The sequence below is a fragment of the Salmo salar genome, chromosome 08 (assembly GCF_965601325.2).
Source record: "Salmo salar chromosome 08, fSalSal1, whole genome shotgun sequence".
NCBI classification, from domain to species: Eukaryota; Metazoa; Chordata; class Actinopteri; order Salmoniformes; family Salmonidae; genus Salmo; species Salmo salar.
Window position 1 is genome coordinate 1075001 of NC_138298.1, and position 7500 is coordinate 1082500.

The window sequence follows — 7500 nt, forward strand, 5'->3', positions numbered from 1 at the left end:
ATCAGCAACACTGCCTTGTAGTAAGCATTTAATGATGAATTGACTAAATGCAGCTTCCTGCCTTTTTAATAGGATCAAATTTCCTTGTGTTTTCAATTAGCATCTGCCTTGTATTTATAAGACAAACAAGAATATTGTTGCTGAATGCAGCTTGTGTGTGCTTTGTGCTCCTTTGCCCTGTTCAAATGATGAAAGGAAATAAAGTTTGTATTTTATCCAACTACCTGTGCTAAAAAGTGATGGGAACAGTGTTTGTAATTTCTTCTACTTTTTCAGTGACACAAAGTTCAAGCTGCTTATCTAATTGGTGAAAATGCAATGTCTGTTTATCACACTCACTTTGACTATATATGTTGTAGCAAGAGATTGTTTCTCGCTTACGGCCATACCAGCCTGGGTACGCCCGATCTCGTCTGATCTCGGAAGCTAAGCAGGGTCGGGCCTGGTTAGTACTTGGATGGGAGACCGCCTGGGAATACCAGGTGCTGTAAGCATTTTGTCCACGAGGGTGTGCTCTTGCACTATTTCATCAGCAACACTGCCTTGTATTAAGCATTTAATGATGAATTGACTAAATTTCTGTTTTATCAGACTCACTTTGACTATATATGTTGTAGCAAGAGATTGTTTCTCGCTTACGGCCATACCAGCCTGGGTACGCCCGATCTCGTCTGATCTCGGAAGCTAAGCAGGGTCGGGCCTGGTTAGTACTTGGATGGGAGACCGCCTGGGAATACCAGGTGCTGTAAGCATTTTGTCCACGAGGGTGTGCCCCTGCACTATTTCATCAGCAACACTGCCTTGTAGTAAGCATTTAATGATGAATTGACTAAATGCAGCTTCCTGCCTTTTTAATAGGATCAAATTTCCTTGTGTTTTCAATTAGCATCTGCCTTGTATTTATAAGACAAACAAGAATATTGTTGCTTAATGCAGCTTGTGTGTGCTTTGTGCTCCTTTGCCCTGTTCAAATGATGAAAGGAAATAAAGTTTGTATTTTATCCAACTACCTGTGCTAAAAAGTGATGGGAACAGTGTTTGTAATTTCTTCTACTTTTTCAGTGACACAAAGTTCAAGCTGCTTATCTAATTGGTGAAAATGCAATGTCTGTTTATCACACTCACTTTGACTATATATGTTGTAGCAAGAGATTGTTTCTCGCTTACGGCCATACCAGCCTGGGTACGCCCGATCTCGTCTGATCTCGGAAGCTAAGCAGGGTCGGGCCTGGTTAGTACTTGGATGGGAGACCGCCTGGGAATACCAGGTGCTGTAAGCATTTTGTCCACGAGGGTGTGCTCTTGCACTATTTCATCAGCAACACTGCCTTGTATTAAGCATTTAATGATGAATTGACCAAATGTCTGTTTTATCAGATTCACTTTGACTATATATGTTGTAGCAAGAGATTGTTTCTCGCTTACGGCCATACCAGCCTGGGTACGCCCGATCTCGTCTGATCTCGGAAGCTAAGCAGGGTCGGGCCTGGTTAGTACTTGGATGGGAGACCGCCTGGGAATACCAGGTGCTGTAAGCATTTTGTCCACGAGGGTGTGCTCTTGCACTATTTCATCAGCAACACTGCCTTGTATTAAGCATTTAATGATGAATTGACTAAATGTCTGTTTTATCAGACTCACTTTGACTATATATGTTGTAGCAAGAGATTGTTTCTCGCTTACGGCCATACCAGCCTGGGTACGCCCGATCTCGTCTGATCTCGGAAGCTAAGCAGGGTCGGGCCTGGTTAGTACTTGGATGGGAGACCGCCTGGGAATACCAGATGCTGTAAGCATTTTGTCCACGAGGGTGTGCTCTTGCACTATTTCATCAGCAACACTGCCTTGTATTAAGCATTTAATGATGAATTGACCAAATGTCTGTTTTATCAGACTCACTTTGACTATATATGTTGTAGCAAGAGATTGTTTCTTGCTTACGGCCATACCAGCCTGGGTACGCCCGATCTCGTCTGATCTCGGAAGCTAAGCAGGGTCGGGCCTGGTTAGTACTTGGATGGGAGACCGCCTGGGAATACCAGGTGCTGTAAGCATTTTGTCCACGAGGGTGTGCTCTTGCACTATTTCATCAGCAACACTGCCTTGTAGTAAGCATTTAATGATGAATTGACTAAATGCAGCTTCCTGCCTTTTTAATAGGATCAAATTTCCTTGTGTTTTCAATTAGCATCTGCCTTGTATTTATAAGACAAACAAGAATATTGTTGCTGAATGCAGCTTGTGTGTGCTTTGTGCTCCTTTGCCCTGTTCAAATGATGAAAGGAAATAAAGTTTGTATTTTATCCAACTACCTGTGCTAAAAAGTGATGGGAACAGTGTTTGTAATTTCTTCTACTTTTTCAGTGACACAAAGTTCAAGCTGCTTATCTAATTGGTGAAAATGCAATGTCTGTTTATCACACTCACTTTGACTATATATGTTGTAGCAAGAGATTGTTTCTCGCTTACGGCCATACCAGCCTGGGTACGCCCGATCTCGTCTGATCTCGGAAGCTAAGCAGGGTCGGGCCTGGTTAGTACTTGGATGGGAGACCGCCTGGGAATACCAGGTGCTGTAAGCATTTTGTCCACGAGGGTGTGCTCTTGCACTATTTCATCAGCAACACTGCCTTGTATTAAGCATTTAATGATGAATTGACTAAATTTCTGTTTTATCAGACTCACTTTGACTATATATGTTGTAGCAAGAGATTGTTTCTCGCTTACGGCCATACCAGCCTGAGTACGCCCGATCTCGTCTGATCTCGGAAGCTAAGCAGGGTCGGGCCTGGTTAGTACTTGGATGGGAGACCGCCTGGGAATACCAGGTGCTGTAAGCATTTTGTCCACGAGGGTGTGCTCTTGCACTATTTCATCAGCAACACTGCCTTGTATTAAGCATTTAATGATGAATTGACTAAATGTCTGTTTTATCAGATTCACTTTGACTATATATGTTGTAGCAAGAGATTGTTTCTCGCTTACGGCCATACCAGCCTGGGTACGCCCGATCTCGTCTGATCTCGGAAGCTAAGCAGGGTCGGGCCTGGTTAGTACTTGGATGGGAGACCGCCTGGGAATACCAGGTGCTGTAAGCATTTTGTCCACGAGGGTGTGCTCTTGCACTATTTCATCAGCAACACTGCCTTGTATTAAGCATTTAATGATGAATTGACTAAATGTCTGTTTTATCAGACTCACTTTGACTATATATGTTGTAGCAAGAGATTGTTTCTCGCTTACGGCCATACCAGCCTGGGTACGCCCGATCTCGTCTGATCTCGGAAGCTAAGCAGGGTCGGTCCTGGTTAGTACTTGGATGGGAGACCGCCTGGGAATACCAGGTGCTGTAAGCATTTTGTCCACGAGGGTGTGCTCTTGCACTATTTCATCAGCAACACTGCCTTGTATTAAGCATTTAATGATGAATTGACCAAATGTCTGTTTTATCAGACTCACTTTGACTATATATGTTGAAGCAAGAGATTGTTTCTCGCTTACGGCCATACCAGCCTGGGTACGCCCGATCTCGTCTGATCTCGGAAGCTAAGCAGGGTCGGGCCTGGTTAGTGCTTGGATGGGAGACAGCCTGGGAATACCAGGTGCTGTAAGCATTTTGTCCACGAGGGTGTGCCCCTGCACTATTTCATCAGCAACACTGCCTTGTAGTAAGCATTTAATGATGAATTGACTAAATGCAGCTTCCTGCCTTTTTAATAGGATCAAATTTCCTTGTGTTTTCAATTAGCATCTGCCTTGTATTTATAAGACAAACAAGAATATTGTTGCTGAATGCAGCTTGTGTGTGCTTTGTGCTCCTTTGCCCTGTTCAAATGATGAAAGGAAATAAAGTTTGTATTTTATCCAACTACCTGTGCTAAAAAGTGATGGGAACAGTGTTTGTAATTTCTTCTACTTTTTCAGTGACACAAAGTTCAAGCTGCTTATCTAATTGGTGAAAATGCAATGTCTGTTTATCACACTCACTTTGACTATATATGTTGTAGCAAGAGATTGTTTCTCGCTTACGGCCATACCAGCCTGGGTACGCCCGATCTCGTCTGATCTCGGAAGCTAAGCAGGGTCGGGCCTGGTTAGTACTTGGATGGGAGACCGCCTGGGAATACCAGGTGCTGTAAGCATTTTGTCCACGAGGGTGTGCTCTTGCACTATTTCATCAGCAACACTGCCTTGTATTAAGCATTTAATGATGAATTGACTAAATGTCTGTTTTATCAGACTCACTTTGACTATATATGTTGTAGCAAGAGATTGTTTCTCGCTTACGGCCATACCAGCCTGGGTACGCCCGATCTCGTCTGATCTCGGAAGCTAAGCAGGGTCGGGCCTGGTTAGTACTTGGATGGGAGACCGCCTGGGAATACCAGGTGCTGTAAGCATTTTGTCCACGAGGGTGTGCTCTTGCACTATTTCATCAGCAACACTGCCTTGTATTAAGCATTTAATGATGAATTGACCAAATGTCTGTTTTATCAGACTCACTTTGACTATATATGTTGTAGCAAGAGATTGTTTCTCGCTTACGGCCATACCAGCCTGGGTACGCCCGATCTCGTCTGATCTCGGAAGCTAAGCAGGGTCGGGCCTGGTTAGTGCTTGGATGGGAGACAGCCTGGGAATACCAGGTGCTGTAAGCATTTTGTCCACGAGGGTGTGCCCCTGCACTATTTCATCAGCAACACTGCCTTGTAGTAAGCATTTAATGATGAATTGACTAAATGCAGCTTCCTGCCTTTTTAATAGGATCAAATTTCCTTGTGTTTTCAATTAGCATCTGCCTTGTATTTATAAGACAAACAAGAATATTGTTGCTGAATGCAGCTTGTGTGTGCTTTGTGCTCCTTTGCCCTGTTCAAATGATGAAAGGAAATAAAGTTTGTATTTTATCCAACTACCTGTGCTAAAAAGTGATGGGAACAGTGTTTGTAATTTCTTCTACTTTTTCAGTGACACAAAGTTCAAGCTGCTTATCTAATTGGTGAAAATGCAATGTCTGTTTATCACACTCACTTTGACTATATATGTTGTAGCAAGAGATTGTTTCTCGCTTACGGCCATACCAGCCTGGGTACGCCCGATCTCGTCTGATCTCGGAAGCTAAGCAGGGTTGGGCCTGGTTAGTACTTGGATGGGAGACCGCCTGGGAATACCAGGTGCTGTAAGCATTTTGTCCACGAGGGTGTGCTCTTGCACTATTTCATCAGCAACACTGCCTTGTATTAAGCATTTAATGATGAATTGACTAAATTTCTGTTTTATCAGACTCACTTTGACTATATATGTTGTAGCAAGAGATTGTTTCTCGCTTACGGCCATACCAGCCTGAGTACGCCCGATCTCGTCTGATCTCGGAAGCTAAGCAGGGTCGGGCCTGGTTAGTACTTGGATGGGAGACCGCCTGGGAATACCAGGTGCTGTAAGCATTTTGTCCACGAGGGTGTGCTCTTGCACTATTTCATCAGCAACACTGCCTTGTATTAAGCATTTAATGATGAATTGACTAAATGTCTGTTTTATCAGATTCACTTTGACTATATATGTTGTAGCAAGAGATTGTTTCTCGCTTACGGCCATACCAGCCTGGGTACGCCCGATCTCGTCTGATCTCGGAAGCTAAGCAGGGTCGGGCCTGGTTAGTACTTGGATGGGAGACCGCCTGGGAATACCAGGTGCTGTAAGCATTTTGTCCACGAGGGTGTGCTCTTGCACTATTTCATCAGCAACACTGCCTTGTATTAAGCATTTAATGATGAATTGACTAAATGTCTGTTTTATCAGACTCACTTTGACTATATATGTTGTAGCAAGAGATTGTTTCTCGCTTACGGCCATACCAGCCTGGGTACGCCCGATCTCGTCTGATCTCGGAAGCTAAGCAGGGTCGGGCCTGGTTAGTACTTGGATGGGAGACCGCCTGGGAATACCAGGTGCTGTAAGCATTTTGTCCACGAGGGTGTGCTCTTGCACTATTTCATCAGCAACACTGCCTTGTATTAAGCATTTAATGATGAATTGACCAAATGTCTGTTTTATCAGACTCACTTTGACTATATATGTTGTAGCAAGAGATTGTTTCTCGCTTACGGCCATACCAGCCTGGGTACGCCCGATCTCGTCTGATCTCGGAAGCTAAGCAGGGTCGGGCCTGGTTAGTGCTTGGATGGGAGACAGCCTGGGAATACCAGGTGCTGTAAGCATTTTGTCCACGAGGGTGTGCCCCTGCACTATTTCATCAGCAACACTGCCTTGTAGTAAGCATTTAATGATGAATTGACTAAATGCAGCTTCCTGCCTTTTTAATAGGATCAAATTTCCTTGTGTTTTCAATTAGCATCTGCCTTGTATTTATAAGACAAACAAGAATATTGTTGCTGAATGCAGCTTGTGTGTGCTTTGTGCTCCTTTGCCCTGTTCAAATGATGAAAGGAAATAAAGTTTGTATTTTATCCAACTACCTGTGCTAAAAAGTGATGGGAACAGTGTTTGTAATTTCTTCTACTTTTTCAGTGACACAAAGTTCAAGCTGCTTATCTAATTGGTGAAAATGCAATGTCTGTTTATCACACTCACTTTGACTATATATGTTGTAGCAAGAGATTGTTTCTCGCTTACGGCCATACCAGCCTGGGTACGCCCGATCTCGTCTGATCTCGGAAGCTAAGCAGGGTTGGGCCTGGTTAGTACTTGGATGGGAGACCGCCTGGGAATACCAGGTGCTGTAAGCATTTTGTCCACGAGGGTGTGCTCTTGCACTATTTCATCAGCAACACTGCCTTGTATTAAGCATTTAATGATGAATTGACTAAATTTCTGTTTTATCAGACTCACTTTGACTATATATGTTGTAGCAAGAGATTGTTTCTCGCTTACGGCCATACCAGCCTGAGTACGCCCGATCTCGTCTGATCTCGGAAGCTAAGCAGGGTCGGGCCTGGTTAGTACTTGGATGGGAGACCGCCTGGGAATACCAGGTGCTGTAAGCATTTTGTCCACGAGGGTGTGCTCTTGCACTATTTCATCAGCAACACTGCCTTGTATTAAGCATTTAATGATGAATTGACTAAATGTCTGTTTTATCAGATTCACTTTGACTATATATGTTGTAGCAAGAGATTGTTTCTCGCTTACGGCCATACCAGCCTGGGTACGCCCGATCTCGTCTGATCTCGGAAGCTAAGCAGGGTCGGGCCTGGTTAGTACTTGGATGGGAGACCGCCTGGGAATACCAGGTGCTGTAAGCATTTTGTCCACGAGGGTGTGCTCTTGCACTATTTCATCAGCAACACTGCCTTGTATTAAGCATTTAATGATGAATTGACTAAATGTCTGTTTTATCAGACTCACTTTGACTATATATGTTGTAGCAAGAGATTGTTTCTCGCTTACGGCCATACCAGCCTGGGTACGCCCGATCTCGTCTGATCTCGGAAGCTAAGCAGGGTCGGTCCTGGTTAGTACTTGGATGGGAGACCGCCTGGG

The 7500-nt window shown here is 44.1% G+C and overlaps 23 non-coding genes across 23 annotated transcripts in view; all 23 read left to right on the forward strand.

Annotated features, from left to right (window-relative positions):
• Nucleotides 1–375: 375 nt before the first annotated feature.
• LOC145853872 (5S ribosomal RNA) lies at nucleotides 376–494 on the forward strand. The gene has a single exon (XR_014374757.1). It is a non-coding gene; the product is annotated as a 5S ribosomal RNA (ribosomal RNA).
• A 139-nt stretch (nucleotides 495–633) lies between these two features.
• LOC145853873 (5S ribosomal RNA) lies at nucleotides 634–752 on the forward strand. The gene has a single exon (XR_014374758.1). It is a non-coding gene; the product is annotated as a 5S ribosomal RNA (ribosomal RNA).
• Nucleotides 753–1161: 409 nt separating this feature from the next.
• LOC145853874 (5S ribosomal RNA) lies at nucleotides 1162–1280 on the forward strand. Its single transcript, XR_014374759.1, has one exon. It is a non-coding gene; the product is annotated as a 5S ribosomal RNA (ribosomal RNA).
• Nucleotides 1281–1419: 139 nt separating this feature from the next.
• On the forward strand, nucleotides 1420–1538 carry LOC145853875 (5S ribosomal RNA). Its single transcript, XR_014374760.1, has one exon. It is a non-coding gene; the product is annotated as a 5S ribosomal RNA (ribosomal RNA).
• A 139-nt stretch (nucleotides 1539–1677) lies between these two features.
• LOC145885806 (5S ribosomal RNA) lies at nucleotides 1678–1796 on the forward strand. Its single transcript, XR_014397390.1, has one exon. It is a non-coding gene; the product is annotated as a 5S ribosomal RNA (ribosomal RNA).
• A 139-nt stretch (nucleotides 1797–1935) lies between these two features.
• On the forward strand, nucleotides 1936–2054 carry LOC145853876 (5S ribosomal RNA). Its single transcript, XR_014374761.1, has one exon. It is a non-coding gene; the product is annotated as a 5S ribosomal RNA (ribosomal RNA).
• A 409-nt stretch (nucleotides 2055–2463) lies between these two features.
• LOC145853877 (5S ribosomal RNA) lies at nucleotides 2464–2582 on the forward strand. Its single transcript, XR_014374762.1, has one exon. It is a non-coding gene; the product is annotated as a 5S ribosomal RNA (ribosomal RNA).
• A 139-nt stretch (nucleotides 2583–2721) lies between these two features.
• Nucleotides 2722–2840, forward strand: LOC145883226 (5S ribosomal RNA). The gene has a single exon (XR_014394800.1). It is a non-coding gene; the product is annotated as a 5S ribosomal RNA (ribosomal RNA).
• A 139-nt stretch (nucleotides 2841–2979) lies between these two features.
• Nucleotides 2980–3098, forward strand: LOC145853878 (5S ribosomal RNA). Its single transcript, XR_014374763.1, has one exon. It is a non-coding gene; the product is annotated as a 5S ribosomal RNA (ribosomal RNA).
• A 139-nt stretch (nucleotides 3099–3237) lies between these two features.
• Nucleotides 3238–3356, forward strand: LOC145884838 (5S ribosomal RNA). The gene has a single exon (XR_014396418.1). It is a non-coding gene; the product is annotated as a 5S ribosomal RNA (ribosomal RNA).
• Nucleotides 3357–3495: 139 nt separating this feature from the next.
• On the forward strand, nucleotides 3496–3614 carry LOC145852251 (5S ribosomal RNA). Its single transcript, XR_014374105.1, has one exon. It is a non-coding gene; the product is annotated as a 5S ribosomal RNA (ribosomal RNA).
• A 409-nt stretch (nucleotides 3615–4023) lies between these two features.
• LOC145853879 (5S ribosomal RNA) lies at nucleotides 4024–4142 on the forward strand. The gene has a single exon (XR_014374764.1). It is a non-coding gene; the product is annotated as a 5S ribosomal RNA (ribosomal RNA).
• A 139-nt stretch (nucleotides 4143–4281) lies between these two features.
• LOC145853881 (5S ribosomal RNA) lies at nucleotides 4282–4400 on the forward strand. Its single transcript, XR_014374766.1, has one exon. It is a non-coding gene; the product is annotated as a 5S ribosomal RNA (ribosomal RNA).
• Nucleotides 4401–4539: 139 nt separating this feature from the next.
• LOC145852252 (5S ribosomal RNA) lies at nucleotides 4540–4658 on the forward strand. The gene has a single exon (XR_014374106.1). It is a non-coding gene; the product is annotated as a 5S ribosomal RNA (ribosomal RNA).
• A 409-nt stretch (nucleotides 4659–5067) lies between these two features.
• LOC145856432 (5S ribosomal RNA) lies at nucleotides 5068–5186 on the forward strand. The gene has a single exon (XR_014377323.1). It is a non-coding gene; the product is annotated as a 5S ribosomal RNA (ribosomal RNA).
• A 139-nt stretch (nucleotides 5187–5325) lies between these two features.
• On the forward strand, nucleotides 5326–5444 carry LOC145883237 (5S ribosomal RNA). The gene has a single exon (XR_014394811.1). It is a non-coding gene; the product is annotated as a 5S ribosomal RNA (ribosomal RNA).
• Nucleotides 5445–5583: 139 nt separating this feature from the next.
• On the forward strand, nucleotides 5584–5702 carry LOC145853882 (5S ribosomal RNA). The gene has a single exon (XR_014374767.1). It is a non-coding gene; the product is annotated as a 5S ribosomal RNA (ribosomal RNA).
• A 139-nt stretch (nucleotides 5703–5841) lies between these two features.
• On the forward strand, nucleotides 5842–5960 carry LOC145853883 (5S ribosomal RNA). The gene has a single exon (XR_014374768.1). It is a non-coding gene; the product is annotated as a 5S ribosomal RNA (ribosomal RNA).
• A 139-nt stretch (nucleotides 5961–6099) lies between these two features.
• LOC145852253 (5S ribosomal RNA) lies at nucleotides 6100–6218 on the forward strand. Its single transcript, XR_014374107.1, has one exon. It is a non-coding gene; the product is annotated as a 5S ribosomal RNA (ribosomal RNA).
• Nucleotides 6219–6627: 409 nt separating this feature from the next.
• On the forward strand, nucleotides 6628–6746 carry LOC145856443 (5S ribosomal RNA). Its single transcript, XR_014377334.1, has one exon. It is a non-coding gene; the product is annotated as a 5S ribosomal RNA (ribosomal RNA).
• Nucleotides 6747–6885: 139 nt separating this feature from the next.
• On the forward strand, nucleotides 6886–7004 carry LOC145883248 (5S ribosomal RNA). The gene has a single exon (XR_014394822.1). It is a non-coding gene; the product is annotated as a 5S ribosomal RNA (ribosomal RNA).
• Nucleotides 7005–7143: 139 nt separating this feature from the next.
• Nucleotides 7144–7262, forward strand: LOC145853884 (5S ribosomal RNA). Its single transcript, XR_014374769.1, has one exon. It is a non-coding gene; the product is annotated as a 5S ribosomal RNA (ribosomal RNA).
• Nucleotides 7263–7401: 139 nt separating this feature from the next.
• The window catches only part of LOC145884839 (5S ribosomal RNA), a 119-nt gene continuing 20 nt past the window's right edge, over nucleotides 7402–7500 (forward strand). The window contains exon 1 of the ribosomal RNA XR_014396419.1: nucleotides 7402–7500. This exon is cut by the window's right edge and continues 20 nt beyond it. This is a non-coding gene — a ribosomal RNA (5S ribosomal RNA).